The sequence below is a fragment of the Eptesicus fuscus genome, chromosome 10 (assembly GCF_027574615.1).
Source record: "Eptesicus fuscus isolate TK198812 chromosome 10, DD_ASM_mEF_20220401, whole genome shotgun sequence".
NCBI lineage: Eukaryota > Metazoa > Chordata > Mammalia > Chiroptera > Vespertilionidae > Eptesicus > Eptesicus fuscus.
This window is the reverse complement of record NC_072482.1, coordinates 63,981,113-64,002,073: the sequence shown is the minus strand read 5'-3', so window position 1 is coordinate 64,002,073 and position 20,961 is coordinate 63,981,113. Positions and strand designations below refer to the sequence as shown.

At 41.4% G+C, this 20,961-nt stretch overlaps 1 long non-coding RNA gene across 2 annotated transcripts; it reads right to left on the bottom strand.

Annotated features, from left to right (window-relative positions):
* Window positions 1–4,670: 4,670 nt before the first annotated feature.
* Window positions 4,671–20,667, bottom strand: LOC114230317 (uncharacterized). Of its 2 annotated transcripts, none has more exons than XR_008557256.1 (3): window positions 20,647–20,667; window positions 18,637–18,682; window positions 4,671–4,751 (listed from the first exon to the last, which is right to left on the bottom strand). It is a non-coding gene; the product is annotated as an uncharacterized LOC114230317 (long non-coding RNA). The 2 variants fall into 2 exon arrangements; XR_003616230.2 differs by having other exon boundaries at window positions 20,172–20,663.
* Window positions 20,668–20,961: the final 294 nt, after the last annotated feature.

Here is a 20,961-nt window from a genome sequence, read left to right as displayed (position 1 = left end):
CTAAAGCAGGACCGAAGGTGGCCCTTTGATTCTGTGACACACTCCGGAATTCTCTTTTGTATAAACTCCTGTTACTTTCACTAAAAAAGCTCTACTAGGGCTTGTTGGGAGTGCAGTCTGATGGACTCACAGCTGACCTTGGTGAGAGGACACCTGAGGCAGGCTAACAGCACCCCTCTGAGGTCATCACAAATCCTGGATCTGGAACTCAGACTCACGGATGGTAGTGTTACTTCCTACATCTCATCCAGATGTAATCAGGCTCTGTATCCTTTGAGACAATCTTCCAAACTCACCAATGACTGATTAGCAAGAACACCAATTTATTAATTGCCTACCTAGTAAACAACAGTAGTATTCAAAGTCTGTAATAATCTGACCCGAATTTTTTACAAAGCCTTGATTTCACCTACCTTCTCCTATGCAACCCACTTTGTTGCACACAAGACATGTTTATTTCCTCTTTGATTTCTTTGTTCCTACCATTAACTCAGCCTGGAATGTCTGACTTCCATCTATACCCGTGGTTGGCAAACTGTGGCTCGCGAGCCACATGCGGCTCTTTGGCCCCTTGAGTGTGGCTCTTCCACAAAATACCACAGCCTGGGTGAGTCTATTTTGAAGAAGTGGCATTAGAAGAAGTTTAAGTTTAAAAAATTTGGCTCTCAAAAGAAATTTCAATCGTTGTACTGTTGATATTTGGCTCTGTTGACTAATGGGTTTGCCAACCACTGATCTATACCAATCAAAATTCTGCCAATATTTCAAGGTCCATTTCAAAGGTCATCTCCTCCCATGTTTTGGAGTAAGCAGTCTCCCTCCACTTTCTGCTCCCTTTTACTTCGTGACTGCCTGAACATGTAGCCTGCAATGCTTCAGAATTATTTATAAACATCTCATATCTGCAATACTCCAAAATCTTTACCACACATAATTTTTTTTTATCAATGCAGTCTATAATTGCATTTACTTTTCTGGTAGCTGCTTCATATATTCATCTCACATTGAGTTCTGTGGTCAATTTAGACTCTTAATGTCATAATCCTTGAGGATTTATTCCAGAGCATGCTGGAACCTCATTGGCAGGCTGGTGAGAAAGTGGAAGGAAAACCCTAATGGCATTGGGTAGAGGAACATAGCAGAAAACTTAGTATTAGGGTACTAACACTGGGTTGAGAGGGGAATGACAACAGGTAATTCTGGGTAGCTACAATAGTTGGTGTCACTTAGCTAACCACTCTGTAGTTAAAATTAGACAAAAACCTGGCCAGAAGCCAATAGGGTTGGGGAAATGAGCTGTAGGCCTGACCACCTCAGAATAATGGATAAAGGCAGATGGGCCTTTGGGGCTCAGCAAGCTGACAAGTAATGTAGGGCAAGTACTCGTTTTGGAGCCAGACAAACCTGGGTTTTTGTCCTGGCTCTACCATTCAACTGTGGGACTTGGCATACATGGCTTTGCTTCTCTAAGACTCAGTTTTCTTATCCATAAAATGAGGGAAAATATTCCTGCTTTTTGCAGGATTGTTGTGTGATTACCGAAAGGGATGAATGTACACCTGGCCCAAAGTTGACATGGAATATATATTCACTTCCGTTGCAGACAAGGGCTTGGTAGCATGCATGTGTCTGCGTCAAGGCTGATTTCAGGCAGAAGCTGCCTGGTGAAGGAAGAAGTGATCAGTAAAAGAATCGAAGCTGCCAGCCATGCATGTAGTCTAAAATAGCAGGGGTTGGAAACTCAAAGAGAAAACTTAGGTAAGAAGATTCATGGCAGTGCCCACCAGCTGTTGAATCATAACTACAGATCCAATAGACATTTTTAATAGACATTTTTCAATGCTTTTGATACAAGATGGCTCTGCTGCATCTATCACCACCAACCTCCCAACCTCTCTTAACTTCCTCACTCCTCTGGGACCACACTTTCCTGTGGCCTCCTGTTTCTCCAGCTGCTCCTGAAGACTTTTTTTTTTTTTTTTTTTGCATCCTCTTATAAATATTGGTGCCCTGTCCAGGGCCTCTCCTCTCACTTTGCACATTCTTCTCCAGTGATCTCATCCTGTTAGCTTTGACTGGTTTTCAAATATTCTTTGTCTCCAGCCACTTACTCACAACTCAAAACCATGCAAGGTTCTCTTAGAACCTTGAGATTAATTATTGTTTTCAAATTTTTTATTTTTCATATGGGTCATAACAAAAATTTCTTTTTTTACTGTGGGTCATAGACAAAAGTTTAATACCCACTCAATAGACCACTCCCTCTACCAGAGCACCCCAGATCAAACTATAAGAGGAAGAATTCAGGAACTAAATCAACTGAGTTCAATCACAAGCGCCAGTGCTTACTAGTGTTTCATCTGACAAATTACTTACCAGTGTTTCATCTGACAAATTACTTAACCTCTCTACTTATCCATTTTCTCATCTGTGAAATGGAACCTCCTCACAGGTATACTGTGAAGATTAGACAAATTAATATAGTATTGCCTTGACATGGATGCTTTCTAAGTATTAACTACTTGTAAATAATAAAATATTTACTCTATTAAAAAGATTAATGTTGTGGAAGTATATTAGAGCTATCCACATATAGGCATATTGTATATTATCTAGAGATAGACAATTCATCTGATTCTTTCCTTTTTCATGATGTGACAAATGTGGAAAGTGATAGTGATGCATGGTACAGTGGCATAAAGGGAACAGGCCACGCTGGCTGGAGATGATTAGCCACATGTGACAACAGCTTCTGGATAGGAACAAATGGCGGCCCCAAGGCCTGAAGGGGTCAGTATCTCTACACTTGACCCAGACTCAGCACAAGGTAGGAAGCTCTGGACTCTGTCCATAGCTATCGTTACAAATTCAGGTGGGCCTGTGATCAAAGCTGGCTGAGGTGATTGACTGGAAGGACTTGCACCCCGTTGTGTCTTTCTTTAGGCACCTCAATGAGAAAAAGAAAGCTCATTGCCCAAGTTGATGCCAGCCTTAGGGTGGGGCTGACTCTGTGGATGGTACAGAAACTGATCCAAGCATCCTGGCCTTTGACAAAGTGGCTGAGTCAACCAGCCCTGAAGTCCACCATATTCTAGATTCCCTGTTAGAGGGATAATAAATGTTCTTACTGTTTATGCTGTTTTTGAGTTATGATTTCGATTACATTCAGCCCAAAGCATCCTAACTGATTTAGTGTCTTGTTCTATTTTATAGATTTTCAACCCTATAATTCATAGAATAATACTGTGCTATGAAATGCAAAGTATTACACACACATTTAGTAATCAGAACATGGATAATCCCAAGTGTTTACATTTGGGGTTTCAGGTTCTTCTCAGATCCTCATTAACCCATCCATGGCCAAGGTTGCTGCTACTAGAGACTGCTCCATCTGCACCTCATTTAGAATGTTCTGCTTTTTGGTGGATTTAATGCACTTCCATAGGTCTAGGTAATTTCAGGGTGTGAGCTACTGGAAGCCTGAGGGCCACTCTTCTGTGTAACTGCTTCTTTGGTTTCCTATGGGGAACTCTGTCATGGCAATTCCAGGTCTGCTGTAAAAAGATTCAAGTTCACGGAACACAGTATCTGTGTGGACGTTAGAGCCCCATGCCCTCAAGATGGCCCATAACCGATTCTGCTTCCTCTGATGATGTGAGCATTTCAAAGGTATCAAAAGTACATGGCTGCTGCAGACAGGAAGGGCCAGGGAAGTCACACGGGAGCATCTTCATAAGTTGCTCATTGCTCTCCCAACTCTTCTTCATTTGGAAAAACTTAATGGGATTATTTATACAAAGATAAAGGTAGTAACCATCCATTGTCCTCAGAGACTAGTTTGAGGTCACCTTAAATTTGGGACAGATGCCCTACTGGCTAGGGCCTAGCCAGTTTGGCTCAGGATAGAGCGTTGGCCTGCGGACAGAAGGGTCCTGGGTTCGATTCCTTGGGTGCAGGCTCCTCCCCACCTGGGCCCTGGTCAGGGTGCGTGCAGGAGGCAACCAATTGATGTGTTTCTCTCACATCGATATTTCTCTCTGCCTTTCCCTCTTTCTTCCACTCTCTCTAAAAATCAAGGGAAAAATATCCTCGGGTGAGGATTAAAATAAAGGAAAAAGAAAATCTGGGACCGATGCTACATCCTAGGATCGTAAGAATTAGAGAACAATAAACATTTATTGAGTGTAAAGTTAGAACCTTTCCTCAAAAAAAAAAAAAAATCAAGAAAGAAACAAGTGAGGAAAAAAAAAAAAGAAGAAGGAAATAAGTGCCTGGTCAGTGTGGCTTAGTGACTGAGTGTTGTCCTATGAACCAGGAGATCACAGTTCGATTCCCAGACTGCAGGCTCAATCCCCAGTGTGGGGCATGCAGGAGGCAGCTGATCAATGATTCTCTCTCATCATTGATGTTTCTATCTCTCTCTCTCCCTCCCTCTCTAAAATTAATTTTTAAAAATATTAAAAAAATAAGTTTTCAGTAGAAGGAAATGTAGGTGGTGGCCCTCTTATGGGATTATTTAATATTAATCAATCTATTACCAGCAATGCTTTCTAGGCCATTTGCTCCTCAGTACTTATATGGAGCAAATAACCTGTGCAGATTTAAAGGACTTGGGCATTAACTGGGCACAGGGTGTGGCTGATGCTGGAGCCTCTCCTTACCTGGCTCCCTGAGGACTTCCTCATAATAGCAGCTATGGCCCTTTTGGATGAAGTGCCCTCAGTATTCTTAAATGTATCACAATGGAGATCCTAAAGAGATCAGAGCACAGAGAAAGTGGCGGTTCCTTAAAAAGAAATATCATCATTTTTATCCCCCACCCTGCAAATTGAAATACATTCATATTATAAGTATAATGAATATTACATCAAAGTACACAGTACTCTTTATTTTCTGTTGAATTAAGATATAACTGAATTACAAAAATGCACATATTTAAAGTATACAATTTGATGAGCTTTGGCCTGCATATATCCTGAGAAATTATCACTATTAAGATAATGAATATATCCATCACTTTCAAAAGTTTCCTCTTGTCCCTTTGTAATCCTTCTCTCTCTTCTGCCTCTCCCCACTGCATCTCCCAACTCCAGGCAACCACTAATCTGCTTCATGTCACTATAAATCATTGTCTATAATTTTTATATAAATGGAATTAGACAGTATTTTTTCTGGCTTCCTTCACTCAGCATAATTATTTTGAGGTTCATTCATGTTGCTTCTGCTTCATATATCAACAGTTCATTACTTTCTGTGCTTACTGGTATTCCATTGCATGGATATACTACATTTGTTTATCCATTTGCATGTTAATGGGCATTTGAGTTGTTTCAAGTATTTGGCTATCTTACCTTATAATAGACAAATATGCAAATTGACCGCACCTTCGCTATGCTCAAGCCACGCCCACCAACCAAGCCACGCCCACCAGGAAACCATAGCAGGGACGCTGGGTGCGGCAGAGCCCAAGGCCAGGAAAGCCTCGGGCGGAGGCTTTCCCGGCCTTGGGCACCAGCGGGGAGCCTGCACGGATCACAGGAAACCACTGGGGGTCGGCTCCTGCGATCCTTAGCAGGGATGTTGGGTGCGGCCGAGCCCAAGGCCACCACCCGGGGCCAAGCCCCGACCCTGAAAGAAGGCAGAAGGTGGTGGCCACAGCCAAGGCCTAGGTCCCCAGTGCCGGAAGAAAACTGGTGCAGGCAGCCAGGTGAATGAAGGTCTATTGCACGAATCTTCGTGCAAACGGGCTACTAGTTATAAATTAAGATACTATGAACATTCATGTCTGAATATTTGTATGAACACACCTTTTCATTTCTCTTGGATAAATACTTATGTGTGGAATGGCTGTATCATGTGATAGATATGTTTAACTTTTTAAAATAAACTGCTAAATTGTCTTTCAAAGTGGTTGTATCATTTTATATTCCCACCAGTGGTGTAAAGAGTTCCTTTTGCCCCACATCTTTGCCAGCACTTGGTATGGTCAGTTTTGTTTATTTCAGCCATTCTAATATGTGTAGTAGCATCTCATTGTGGTTTTAATGTACATTTTCTGAATGACTAATGTGGTTGAGCATCTTTTTATGTGCTTAATTGACATCTGTATATTTTCTTTGAAGCATCTGTTTAGATCTTTTGCCCATTTTTAATACACATATACATATGACATTCTCTAATTAAAATATTTTTTTACTAACTCAGACTTGGCCATTATGTTGAGATAGATCACTACATCCTCCAAGCCCTCATTTCCACAGCTGCTGAATATTCCTTACTAGTAAAACATTTCAAATCTCAGCCTATTCAAGGAATAGAACATGGAGACTGGAATCAGACTCCAAAAGTTTCCACTGACTTAGGAATCTTACAGTATGAAACTTAGATGGCACTGAGAAAAGGAGCTGGAAGCAATAAACTATTATTAGATACTAGAGGCCCAGTGCATGAAATTCGTGCACGGGGACGGGGGGGTGTCCCTCAACCCAGCCTGCACCCTCTCCAATCTGAAACCCCGAGAGGGATGTTCGACTGCCCGGGCAGTCGAACATCCCTCTCACAATCCAGGACTGCTGGCTCCCAACCGCTCACCTGCCTGCCTGCCTGATTGCCCCTAACCACTTCTGCTTGCCATCCTGATCATCCCCTAACCACGCCCCTGCCAGCCTGACTGACACCTAACTGCTCCCCTGCCAGCCCGATTGCCCCAACTGCCCTCCTCTGCTGGCCCGGTCACCCCCAACTGCCCTCCCTTGCAGGCCTGGTCCCTCCCAACTGCCCTCCCCTGCTGGCCATCTTGTGGCAGCCATCTTGTGTCCACATGGGGGTGGCCATCTTTGACCACATGGGGGCGGCCATCTTGTGTGTTGGAGTGATGGTCAATTTGTATATTACCTCTTTATTATCTAGGTTGATATAGGATGTACACATCCTAGGACCACAGTATAAAAGTGGTGTGCAAAGGAAACTGAAGACAAGGAGGTTATAAAGCCCAACACTGCTTGTAAGTGGCTCTGGAATTGAGGGCAGGATGAGGGTCTTTCTTTGCATGAGTTCCTTGCCAACATGGCTCAGAGGAATATGCCACCTCTCATCTGGATGGTTATCCTGGATGGCTGTGTTGGATGGTAGCAAGAGTCACACAAATGACTGTCCCCAGCAAATCCACTGGAGTTAAGACCAGGGCTCCTCTGAGAACTTCAATTCTTTTCTCTTTTTTTTTTTCTAAATATATTTTTATTGATTTCGAGAGGAAAAGAAAGGGAGAGATAGAAACATTAATGATGAGAATCATTGGTCCGTTGCCTCCTGCATGCCCCTACTGGGGATCGAGCCCACAACCCAGGCAGGTGCCCTTGACCAGAATCGAACCCTGTGACCCTTCAGTCCACAGGCCGATGCTCTATCCACTGAGCCAAACCAACTAGGGTGAGAACTCCAATCTTAATAGGGTTCACAGAGGCCTACAATTAGACTAGACACAATGGGAGGGGTGACACTGCTGGCAGAAAAGGGCTGGTTCAGTAGGCAAGGTGTTGCCTAGTGTGATCAACAGCATCTTTCAAAAATGGCTGCCAACACTGTCAATCCTTAATGTTTTTCTGAAATGTGCCCTTGAAGTTCCTCCCGTTGAGTAGTGAGTTCTGTGTCCCCCAGCCTTGAATTGGGGGTGCAATTTCTGTAATTGGGACTTCTGAGGCAAGATCATAAAATATCAAGTTCTTCTACTTTGTTTTCTTGATATGTTCATTCTTAGAATCCAGCCACCATGCTGTGAGAAACACTAAGCAAGCATATGGAGGACCTCAAAGTATCTCCCCAAAATAATTTACCACTGTATTTACAAGGGAAAAAACAAAAACTGCAGTGGCAATACCTGGTGGACACCACCTTAAGCAAGTTAACGAACCAGTTAAATTGACCACTAATTGGGAAAAATGAATATCATATGTCTCCTGATATGCTGCACTATGAAAGATACAGCCTCACTTCAATGGTATTTCAACAACAACAACAACAAACAATGCAATTTAAAATAAATAAATAAATAAAATAAAATAAAATGAAAAAAATGCAATTTAATAATGAGAAACACCATATAAACTTAAAGAAAAATGACATTCTATAAAATAACTGGGTTGTACTCTTCAAGAATGACAAGATCAAGAAAGACAAAGGCTGAAGAACTAGTCCAGATTAAAGTAGATTAAACAGACATCACAGCTAAATGTCACACATAATCCTGGATTTGCTCTTAAACTGGAGAAAATTAACTATAAAATATGATAGTTTTAGAAATTTTAATATTGACTTTGGAGTAGATAATAGTATTTATAAATATTGTATCTCCTAATTTTGATAACTCTACTCTGGTTATGTAAAGCAATGTCTACTGGTAAATGGTTCAGAAAAAAATGTGTATGTGAATAATAATTGGCAAATCTGGGGAAACGGTATACAGAAGTTTCTTATACTATCCTCGCAACTATTCTGACAGTTTAAAATCTTATGAAAATATAAAGCTCTCTCCAACCCCCTAAAAGAATAAAAGGGTCTCTGAATTCAGCAACGCTCATAGGCTGTATTTTGGGGGAAAGTGACACTCGGGGGAAAGACACTCAGGGAATGAGAACAAACCACATAGGGATGTCACAGATTCTAGACAGCGAATTACTTTTCTGTACAGTAGACCAGCAAGGATGTCTGTTTAACTGAGGGTGGGTGGTCAGTCAGACTGTGCAAGCTCTTCCTTCTCTGACATCTTGTGGCAATAAAGAGCTAGTGCAGATTTCAGTACCTTCTCTATAGCCAGGATTAACCTCTGAAGTCAGTCATCTCCCAGGTGTTGGGCAATTTGGGAGGAAAGATGTTAAGGTGGCGACATTGTGCTTCCTACTAAATATGTCATGTAAGTCCTCAAATTAGAAAGGGGGAAAAAATAAGAGATGTAACAGTTTGTGTATGTTAAGTTTACGAGGTGATGCCAATCACACTTTCTTAGCCCTGTACAACAGTTGTGTGAAAAACTATGCAAGTGTTTATCAGTGGTTCTCAACCTTTCTAAGGCCGCGACCCTTTAATACAGTTCCTTATGTTGTGGTGACCCCCAACCATAAAATTATTTTTGTTGCTACTTCGTAACTGTAATTTTGCTACTGTTATGAATCATAATGTAAATATCTGTGTTTTCTGATGGTCTTAGGCTCTATAGCGACCCACAGGTTGAGAACCGCTGCTGTAGAGCCTAAGACCATCGGAAAACACAGATATTTACATTATGATTCATAACAGTAGCAAAATTACAGTTACGAAGTAGCAACGAAAGTAATTTTATGGTTGGGGGTCACCACAACATAAGGAACTGTATTAAAGGGTCGCGGCCTTAGAAAGGTTGAGAACCACTGGTTTAGATGATGAAAATCCTGGGCAAATTCTCATGAATAGGAAAAGTGCAACTTCAAAGCAAAGTTACATAACAGTCTTTTTGCATAATATGTGTTCTTGAAAAGCTATGACTAAATTGAATTTTAAAAAAAAATATTTTCATTAATTTCAGAGAGGAAGTGAGAAGGAGAGAGGGATAGAAACATCAATGATGAGAGAAAATCATTGATCACCTGCCTCCTGCACGCCCCACACTGGGGATCAAGCCAGCAACCCAAGCATGTGCCCTGACCAGGAATTGAACCCTGGCCTCCACTAAGCCACACTGGCTGAGCGTAAATTGAATTTTTATAATTGAAACCCTATTTCCATTGCACTTAGAAACATTTAAAAGAATATTATGGAATAAACATTTTGAGATGTAAAAACATACCAACTTTTTTGATATCTAATCCAATTTTAGTCTCTGAAAAAAATCATGTTATCTTGAAGTTCAGTATTCCTACAAAGTTAGATGTTTAGCTAGGTAGAGGCTAGTGATAAATCATGCAATCTTGAGAGCAGAAATTCTATGTTTTTAAAATAGTGGACCATATGACAGGAAATAAATGTGTTTGTAGCTATTAAAATAATGTGTTGACAAGAATTTTTATTAGTTTTTTAAATAATGCTTTATGTACTATTAAGGCTGTTTTGGTTATAAATGACAGAGATCCAAATCAACTAGTTTAAGCCAAAAATGGTCACTTATTGGTTCAGATAACTGGGGAGTCCTGAGGGTAGTTCTCTCAGACATGGTTAGATACAGAGGCTCAAATGTTTTCTTCCTTTATTCTTTCCTCCTTCCTTCTTCCTTTCCTTCCTTTCCCTCCCTTCCCTTTCCCTCTCCCTCCCTCCCTCCCCTTCTTTCCCCTCTCCTTCCTTCCTTCCTTCCTTCCTTCCTTCCTTCCTTCCTTCCTTCCTTCCTTCCTTCCTTCCTTCCTTCCTTCCTTCCTATTATCCATCATTTTTCTACTTCCCTTTATATTCCTCAGTTGTTCTCTCTACCAACAGCCTTCTCCTTAAGGCCAGAGAAAACCGCTGAGATAGAATAAGTCTCTCAATTTGCACCATCAGCAATGTCTGGGGGAATACTGGTTCAGTTTGGATCACAAACACATGCCTGGGAGGGAAGGAAGAAAGCCATGTATGTAATTTACAACCCTTCCAAGATCATAGCCCAGGGTAGAGGGGGAGAGTAGGATGTTACAGGATAGAGTTTACCCCAAGAACTAGAAGAAAGAAGAGAAGAGGAGGTAGACAGACAAGAACTATAGCTACAATTTCCCCCTATGCTCAAAAAGACACAGTTTTATAATTATAATGGACCTAAACAGAAAATTATATATCAAAAACTCTTTAAGGTAAATATTAAAAAATTCACAAATATCTAAAGAATATACTATTTTATAAAAGCCAAAGATTTTTGAAAACCTAATAGATGTTAGTTTAAACAAATCTTATCTTATTCAAGGAATGTTTTTGCATTTATTTATATAGAAACTAGAGGCCCAATGCACGAAATTCGTGCAAGAGTAGGCCTTCCTTCCCCTGGCTGTCGGCACTGGCTTCCCTCTGGCACCCAGGAGCTTCCCTCGCAGCCCTGGCTTCGTCCAGAAGGTCATCTGGAAGGATGTCTGGTCGAATTAGCATATTACACTTTTATTATTATAGATTATTGAGAGTAGAAAGGCAAATTTAAGGTGGTATATATTTATAGTTTTATTTTTTTATTTTATTGATTTTAGAGAGGGAGGAAAGAAGGGAGGGAGGGAGGAAGAGAGGGGAGAGAGAGGAACAGAGGGGGAGAGAGGGAGAGAGGGAGGGAGAGAGAGAGAGAGATTTGTTATTCCACTTAATGCACTCATTGGTTGATTCTTGTATGTGCCCTGACCAGGGATCGAACCCACAACCTTGGCATATCGGGATGACACTCTAGTCACCGGTTTCAGAGATCGTAAGGTAGGGACAGTATGGGAGGGAAGTGACTGTGCTGCCGAGAGGGATCGCTGTACTCCCAGTGCCTGTATGTTATCAGTTATCAATAGCACAGTCCTTTTGTCTAACATTTCAATGAGAACATTAATCAGACAATTATAAGTTGTCGTTAAACATTTTAATTTAAAAAATAGAATTCTTTTATTACATATAAGGCTCAACATTTTCCCCCTGGAAGAATACATTCCAAATATGTAGGGATTAAAAGTCATAAAATCCACAAAAACTCACATTATAGAAACCATTCTAGGATTATATTTATGTTTCAGCAAAGTAATCTTGAAAGTATAGACACTTCCAAAAGAAAAATAGAAAAGGAAAGGAAGGAGGAAGGAAAAGGAAGAAAGAAAAATTTATTAGAATTTTGCTTAGCACCAAGTAAGCACCAGGGCAAGCACTTTCATAATCAAAAAAGTCTATCAAGGTTATTCTCTAAATGATTTAAAATTTAATTTTAATATACCAAAGTTCAATTTGCAAATTAACTTTTAGGAAATCTACAATATTAGGCATTTCCTGTTATTCTAAAATTTTAGTAGAATAACAATTAAATGAAGAAATAAAAGTAAGATTAATAATTAACCCTGCTTCAATTCTACTTAATCAATGAGTGCATGCAAGTAATGTAATGGAAAGCAGTGAGTAATAAAAGAAGTAATTTAATGAAAAGTTTTGTCTAATAGAATAAAATGAGCTAAGCTAAATTCTAGGGGATCTTTATTATAAAGATACTGAATAATTTTCCATTTGGAATAGCAAAAGTCTTTATTGCCTGTTCTAAGTACTTTTAAATTACTTGGAAATACAGTGTAAAAGGAAACTCAGCAAAATACATGAATTAGCTATTCAGTTATTTTCTTCCTTAGTTTCTATGGTATCCTAATAGTTTGAAGAAAGTTTTGAGAGAAGGCAGGGGAGGATGGGTAGGAAGAGATCAACCAATGAACTTGCACGCATATATGTATAACCCGTGGACACAGATAATGGGGTGGTGAGTTCCTGGGGTGGGGAGCTGGGGGGACAGGAGCCGGCTGAAAGAGAGTTATGGGGTGGGGGGAAGAAGAAGGATCTATGTAATACTTTCAACAATGAAGATATACAGAAAGTTTTAACATAGAGAGCTGTAGTGCACCAGATTTTAGCTATGCAGCTCACAATTTATTCTTCAGTGACAGAGTATCCATCCTTATTAACACGACTATATGAATACAATTCAGAGAAACTGAATAAATAAGATGTGTTTATTTATAGAAAGATTTATTTTGAGAAACTAGCTCTTGCAATTACGAAGTGGCCATATCGAAAATCAGTTGGATGGGTCATTAGGCTAGAAACCCAGGGAATTACTGATGTCCTTCAAGTCCAAAGGCCACAAGGGTGGACAACCACCAAGAGTCAACACTGCAGTGAAGGTCTGAAGGCCATCTTCTGGCAGACGTTCCTCTTGCTCAGGAAGAGGTCAGTCTTTTATTCTATTCAGGCCTTCAACTGGTTGAATAAGGCCCATCTACATTAGGAAGGGCAATCTGCTTTACTCAATCTACTGATTCAAATGTTAAATTCCATCTAGAAATACCTTCACAGAAACACGCTGGATAATGTGTAACCAAATATCTGGGCACCTTGAGGCCTAGCCAAGTTGATACATAAAATTAACCATCACATGACCTAAGTAGAATCTGATGTCTATGAGATAAACAGTAGTTATTTTATGAAAATAAAGATAAGCCTTGCAGTATAAGACAGAGAAAACCATCAGAATTATGAGCCATTTGTATCAAGAAGCAATTATCAGCTCTAGCCAATTTTGCTCAGTGGTTAGAGCATGGGCCTTCGGACTGAAGGGTTGTTGGTTTGATTCCAGTCAAGGGCACGTACCCCGGTGGCAGGCTTCATCCCCAGACCATCAGGGCAGGGGCACGTGCAGGAGGCAAACAATCGATTTGTCTCTCTCACATCGATGTTTCTGTCTCTCCCCCTCCCTTTCATTCTCTCTAAAAATTAATGGAAAAAATATCCTCAGGTGAGGATTAACAACCAAAAAAAAAAAAAAAGAAGAAGCAAATATCAAAGGTGTACATTTTTTGGCTGACCAGCACTTTTACCCTCTACTTATTTGGGGGCAGTATCATTGGTGCATTTTGATGGAAGTCAAGCTCCCATCTCCCACCCAAAAGGCCAGATACTTCCTTCTATTAATTCCTGACAGCTGATGTACATGACCTAAGAACAGTTTATTGGATGCTCCTGGCCAGGACTTTTATCCTGAGGTGAATACACAGAGCAGGAAGGGGCAGGGTGTGTCACTGGTGTGACAGTGGCAGCTGACTCCAAGGTCTGGAGCTGGGAGTGGTGGTACTAGCAATAAGTTTCCAATTCCCTTGAGGAAGAAACACTGTAACCAAGCCCCTCACATAAAGATATTTAGCTGTGTCTTACCTGTCTTAAATTGGTTGATTCCTGTTTATTTTCCAAACCTGTTCCACTTTTTGCTTTCCAATCAATTCTGTCAGCTCTCTATACCCTTCTAATACATTCCTTTTATGCTTATGGTAACCAGAATTGGCAACCAAGAACCCTAAGGTAGGAAGTTTTAAGGGAAGTTTGGTGATATCCTCCTATATAATAAAGAGGCAATATGCAAATTGACCATCACTCCAACACACAAGATGGCCGCCACAAGATGGCCAGCAGGGGAGGGCAGTTGGGAGGAACCAGGCCTGCAAGGAAGGGCAGTTGGGGGTGACTGGGCTGGGAGAGGAGGACAGTTGTGGGGGACCCAGGCCTGAAGGGGAGGGCAGTTCGGGGTAACCGGGCCTGCAGGGGAGGGCAGTTGGGAGGGACATGGCCTGCAGAGGAGGGCAGTTGTGGGGGACCAGGCCTGCAGGGGAGGGCAGTTGGGAGGAACAAGACCTGCAGGGGAGGGCAGTTGGGGGGACCAGGCCGGCCGTGGAGGGCAGTTAGGGGTAACCAGGCCGGCCGAGGAGGGCAGTTAGGGGTAACCAGGCCAGCAGGGGAGAGCATTTAGGGGCAATCAGGCCAGCAGGGGAGCAGTTAGGCATTGATCAGGCTGGCAGGGGAGTGGTTAGGGGCAATCAGGCAGGCGAGTGGTTGGGAGCCAGCAGTCCTGGATTGTGAGAGGGATGACATCCCTCGAGGGGTCCCAGATTGGAGAGAGTGCAGGCTGGGCTGAGGGACATACCTCCCCCATGCACGAATTTCATACACCGGGTCTCTAGTATTTTATAAAGTATTACAGCATAGATGAGGCTATTTTAATGTTACAGAGCCTGGATTAATCTTAGGACAAAATGAGACTTGTGTACATTAACATCAGTTACCCCAAATCTGAAGAAAAATAAGATAATGTTTCCTCCTGTGATGGGCTGAATTATGTCCCCATAAAACTAATATATGGAGGCCCTCACCCCCAGCACCCCTGATGTGATTTTATTTGGAGACTAGAGGCCTGGTGTATGAAATTCATACACTCAGGGGGTCTCTCAGCCTGGCCTGTGCCCTCTTGTAGTCCGGGAGCCCGTGGGGGATGCCTGACTGGCGGCTTAGGGGGAGCGGGCCTAAGCCGGCAGCTGGACATCTTTAGCACTGCCTTGGAGGCAGGAGAGGCTCCCGCCACCGCTGCTGCGCTCGTCAGCTGTGAGCCCCGCTTCTGGCTGAGCAGCACTCCCTCTATGGGAGTGCAATGACCACCAGGGGGCAGCTCCTGCATTGAGTGTCTGCCCCCTGGTGGGAAGTGCGCATCATAGCAACTGGTTGTTCCAACGTTTGGTTGATTTGCATATTAGCCTTTTATTATATAGGATAGGGCCTTAAAAGCAGTGATTAAAGCGGGGTTGTTAGCCCTAGCCAGTTTGGCTCAGTGGATATAGTGTTGCACTGCAGACCAAAGGGTCCCGGCTTACATTCCAGTCAAGGGACAAACCTCAGTTGCAGGCTCCCAGCCCTGGTCGGGGCATGTGGGAGGCAACCAATCAATGTGTCTCTCTCACATTGGTGTTTCTCTGTCTCTCCCTCCCCCTTCCACTCTCTCTAAAAATCAATGGAAAAAAATATCCTCAGGCGAGGATTATAAAAAAAAGAAAAAGAAACTAAAAAAAAAAAAAAATCAGCACAAATGAGATAAGAGCATATACATTTTTCTCTACTACTAATCTGATGGAGTTTTCCAGTAAAACCTGTCCAAAACTAGTGTGCAGTTTCCTAGGAATTTTTGCATTTACCCACTATGATGATGAACAACCGAGGATTTACCCAGAGATGAAAATACAATCTCTGTGGGTTCACAGTATAAGGAAATATTTCTCATTGCTGACAATGCTTTGGAACTCTGTTTTGACAAACTGTGAAGCATTTCAGATCTTTATCCCTTCATGCAAGCTAGTAAGTTAATGTGCTAGTTTCATGGACTCTGGCCAAAGTCTTGAGACTCCTGGGTCAGAGACAAAGTACTTTATTGCTCACAGCACAGCAAGAGGAATGAACATGAACATATTTGTGTCAGTTCCTCTTGCTCCCAAGTCCCACCGGGAATATGTAATGGACAAAGATGACAACTACACACAGAGTGGGTTGCACTACAAGAGAAATCCGGGACCAAGGGGTCAGACTTCTCGAGCAAGCAGTGAACAAGCCAGTTTCCCTTACCCCAAGAGCAGACAGTTACATGACAGTCATGGTATGGTCACCTTGACCTACTTAGCTGTCTACGTGACTAGCTACAGAAACTGCTCAGTGTCAGTTGACAGAGAAACCTCACGATCTGGCATATTCAGCAAGAATGTGTAGGAACACTCAAGGCAGGACAGACCTTCCTCTTCAAACAATCCACCCCACACGTTCTTGGCAGAACTTAAATGTTCATGTGGAAATATGACTCTGTTGACCACTCTGAGGAATCTAACAGAGCTTCATTCCATTTGTCTCATGGGGCATTTAAGGCACTAACAATAGCCAAGCAGCAGGATGAGGTCAATCTGCAGTATTGACTTCAAACATGTCCCCCAGATTCCTGAAATCCCATAATCCATCAGGGTCTACCTTAGAAAGCCCTGGCTTTCTCCTTAAAGCTTTGATTTGACCTTTCTACTTGGTCTGAGGCATTAATTCAAGTACAGCTGGATATATTAGGGATGGTTCAGAATCTACCATTTAGGGCAATTCTATCATCTGTAACAACTCAGGCCTGTGAATGGAGGTGAACTCCATCTTTTCGGAGTGCACATAAATGAGTTAGTTATCCCTCCGGGGAGGTTCCCCTAAGTAATTATGGGTGACCCTATTTCCGAGAGATTTCCACAGTCATCAGAGGGCTTTGTGATCTATTGGTGGTTCCTTAAACACTTGAAAGTCTCTTATGACAACAACAAGGTGTGAGTTAGTGTGATCTTGGAAGTAATTAATTTCTTGGAGAAATTAATGCCTGGTTCCCACACAAGAAGTACAGTCATGGGAGTGAATAGGATGTCTCTAGAAAGAAAGTGTTGATTACAATTGTTAGGGCTTCCTAGTGGGACTGACCTAAGTCTGGGAGCCGAGGTTGACAGCACCTCCAACATGGTGAGGAAGTCTTGCCACTTGGAGGAAAGTTACAACCACCAGTACACTGTTCTGGTGTCTATCATTAAACCTACTTTCCAGTATTTAGCCTGCAAATACCTTCCCAATTCTTCCTCATTAACAGGCGGTAAAGTGGAAGGTCCCTTAAGTCCCAGTTGACCATACAATCTAGTCACTGTGCTTCTGTATCACCTTCTGTATTAATTTCTGTATTATGTTGTATAACTGCTATGTAGAATTTAACACTAAGAAATTTAAATTTCTTTAGAGTAGAAACAAGCTTATATATTATAACAACTAAAAATTAAACTATCTGCAGCAGTTGGTAGCAGGGCTTAATTTTTACATAAGCTGAGGCAATTGGTTTCTAAATAGCCATGTATCACATAACATTTTGGTCAACAATGGACCTACATATACTACAGGGGTCCCTTAAGATTATAATGGAGCTGCCATGGCCAGAGGGCTCAGTTGATTGAAGCGTCATCCCTTACATCAAAAAGGTCACAAGTTTGATTCCTAGTCAGGACACATACCTAGGTTGCGGGTTCAATCCTTGGTTGAGGTGTATATGGTGGCAACTGATGGCTGTTTCTCTCTCCCCCTTCCTCTCTCTCAAATCAATAAAAAGGATATCCTTGGTTGAATGGAGCTGACAAATTCCTATCACCTAGTGATATCATAGTACAATGCATTACTCAGATGTTTGTGGTGATGCTGGTGTAAAAAAAAACCTATTTTGTGCCAGTCATATAAAAGTATAGCACATAAATTATATACAGTCCAGAATACTGGTTAATGATAATATATAACTATGTTACTGGTTAATGTATTTACTATAATATACTTTTAACCCTTAGAGTGTACTCTTCCTACTTGTGAAAAAGTATTTGCTAGGAAACAGTATACATGTTACACTGGCAACAGCTTCTTACATCTCATGTTTACCACGTCTCTGTCTCTTGTGCTTTACTTAATTGTGTTGTCTTATACAGTAACATGCTGTACACGCATGGAGTAATAGGCTACACCATATAGCTAGCCGAAGTGTGTAGTACACTATATATGTACACCATCTACTTTTGTGTACGTGCATTCTATGATGTTCCCATTACCATGAAATTGCCTAATGTCACATTTCTCAGAACATATCCCCATTGTTAAGTGGTGCGTGACTAGAATCCTATTTCTAAATAATCCACTTATGCTTAACAGATCATTTAACTGAATAATCCCAGAACTGGAAAAATAAGTTCATATAGACAGAGCAGGAACTAAAGAAAAACAGTTTAAGAATAAAGACAATCCTCAATTAAGCATTCTATGAATGAACCATGCTCTCAACTTGCTTTCTTCAATATTATTATCTAAAACTTCCTTTTTTTTCTAATGGTAAAAAGGTTTGATAGAGACAAGTTTGAAAACAGTAAGTGAAGCATGGAGCTTGTCAATAGGTTTCAGTAACTGATTCTATGTTTGCCTTTGATGATCTAAAGCTCATTATAGATGTTTAGGTACATAATTCTCATGGCCTGCTCTTATCACTGGATTAAACTCCTCCAAAGCCAGTTTCGAAGGGTAATTTGTTTCTGTTGATTTATAAGTGTTAAATAATAAACAAAATAACAAGTTCCTCACCAATCAAAATGTGTCCAAGTTGTTCTCACAAGTTCAAGGCTAAGTGCTGTGGATGAAAACAATAATAATACTAATAATTGTTATTACTATAACAGATTCATCATAATAATATATTCACATAGTTCTTTATTGCTTAAAAACTATTCCATACTTATTTTCTTATTTGAGTTACTCAATATTCATGAGAACTTATTGTCTAAGTAATATGGCCCCATTTTACAGATAAGGCAAATCAGATTTTAAAAAGTTTAAGTGACTTGTCCCTAGTCACAGGCACTAGATACAATCATGTGCAAGACAGACCTGGTCCCTCCTCTCCTGAAACTCTATTCTAATGAGAAGCTGTGGGCAACTGTCACTGGGCAAGTGCTGAGCTAAAGGTATACAACCACCACATAAGGGACACAGAAAACAGACCTGAGGGGAGGGGAGGGGAGGGGAGAAGCAGCGCAGTTTCCTGAAGTCTCATTTTCAGACCTCACTATGTTGACTCTGAGAAGAACATCAGTTTCTACTAAATTAACTTAATTCTGTTCTCAGAATATACCAAGTTGATTTTGGACTGGATAGAGAAATAAAGAAAAAAGAAAGCATAGAAAAGGAGGCAATGGCTAACTTCAATAAAAAAAGGAAATGTATTATTATTGCTAGTTTATCAATTATGAATAATTGGTACACAGTCATAATATAATGAATTGTGATTTATCTAAGTAAGGTGATATAGATATATTGAGGGATAGAAGATAAAAAAATAACATGTTTATATATAGTTGAGTTGATTTCTTATAGGAAGTAGTAAAACAATAGACCAAACTATAAAAAAATCAAGAACTCCCAGATGCAAAAAAAAAAAAAAAAAAAGCCACAGACACATAAAGAATAGTACTGTATAAGGATGTTACTAAGAAATATGAAGATAAATCTCAGGAGAGATAAAAGATAAGTATCTTCGGAGTAGAAATTGATTGTGTACAAGGTTGGGGCAGGGTCTGCTCTGAAATACTGTTTGATTTTTTAAAAATGTTCTATGTTGCTAAAAATAAATTTAAAAAAGTCAGTATCATGTAATTAACTCTTACCTCTAAGCCAATGTTTCTCACACTGTGGCTTCTATACCAACTGCATCAGTTACCTGAGGTGCTTGTTAAAAATACAGACTTGGAGGAAGGGGAGTAAAGGATTATCCTGGATTTACTTTTCCTAAATTTCTTGGGGGGAAATTGCTCTTTTAAGAATGACCACCTTAGGGATTTTGAAGTCAAATAGCAAAATAAAGGGGATATTTTTATATCCAAATGACTCCAAATGGTTCCTGCTTCAACAAGGCTTCTTTTTTCTTTGTAATTGAGCAAGGGGTGGGGGGTGGGGGGCGGGGGAGGGTTGTACTATAATATGAATTTGGAGAAAATTGTGAGTGATATAGTTGGGATACGAGTGCTGCACTCAAGACTGTCAGCCGCCCACCCGCTACCTACAAGGTGGTTGGCTTCATGTAGGTGCTTGATAAATGTTGACTTGAACACAGGTATTCATACCTTCCAGGAGCTTGGACATCTTTTCTCTTAGCTTTCTGCTCTGGTCTTGCAGTGTCCAGGCAGCTGCAGCAGTTCGGAACATTAATACAGGGTGTGCGGATTAATTCAAAGGAGAAAGACTTAATTCAAACCCCAGACCATCAACAGTTGAGAGGACCAAGTTCCTTAATCCCAATTTATAAAGAAGGAATAGAAATCAAACGTCTCAGAGTTGTCGGAAGTCTCAAATGAGTTCATAGGCTATCTATTATAACTAGGTATCAGTGAAACCCATTATAAAAGCAAATATTTAGGCCCCGTGCCTGACGCATAAATGCGTTCCACAAGTGCTCATTCAAATCCAGGCGGTCCACTCCACTCCTCAACGTCTGTGATGTCACTCAAACGGGACCTCAGAACCTCGGAGCAAGCACTGGTGAAAAGGGAAAGAAGATTAAAAAAAAAAGAAATGAATAAATGAGAAAGTCGAGGCGACCTGGCACAGAAGGGCCCCGGGCTGTAGACGGGCGGGTAGGTGGGTGCCGGAAGGCGTGCCAAAGCGGTCCCACCCCGGCCGGAGGGCGGCACGTGGTAGGTTCCGGCGGGAGCTTCGCGACGGTGGGGGCGGGGGACGCAGGGGACTGAGCGGAGGCGGGGCCTGGGCGGCCCGGGCTACAGTTGGGGAAAGCCCCCAGACTGCGCATGCTCGAGACAGGCGCAACCACTATGCGAAGATCTGAAGGGGAGGACATCCATCCACTCCATGCCCCTTTTCATCTACGTGAAAAGCGAAAGCCTGCTCTTTTTTCTA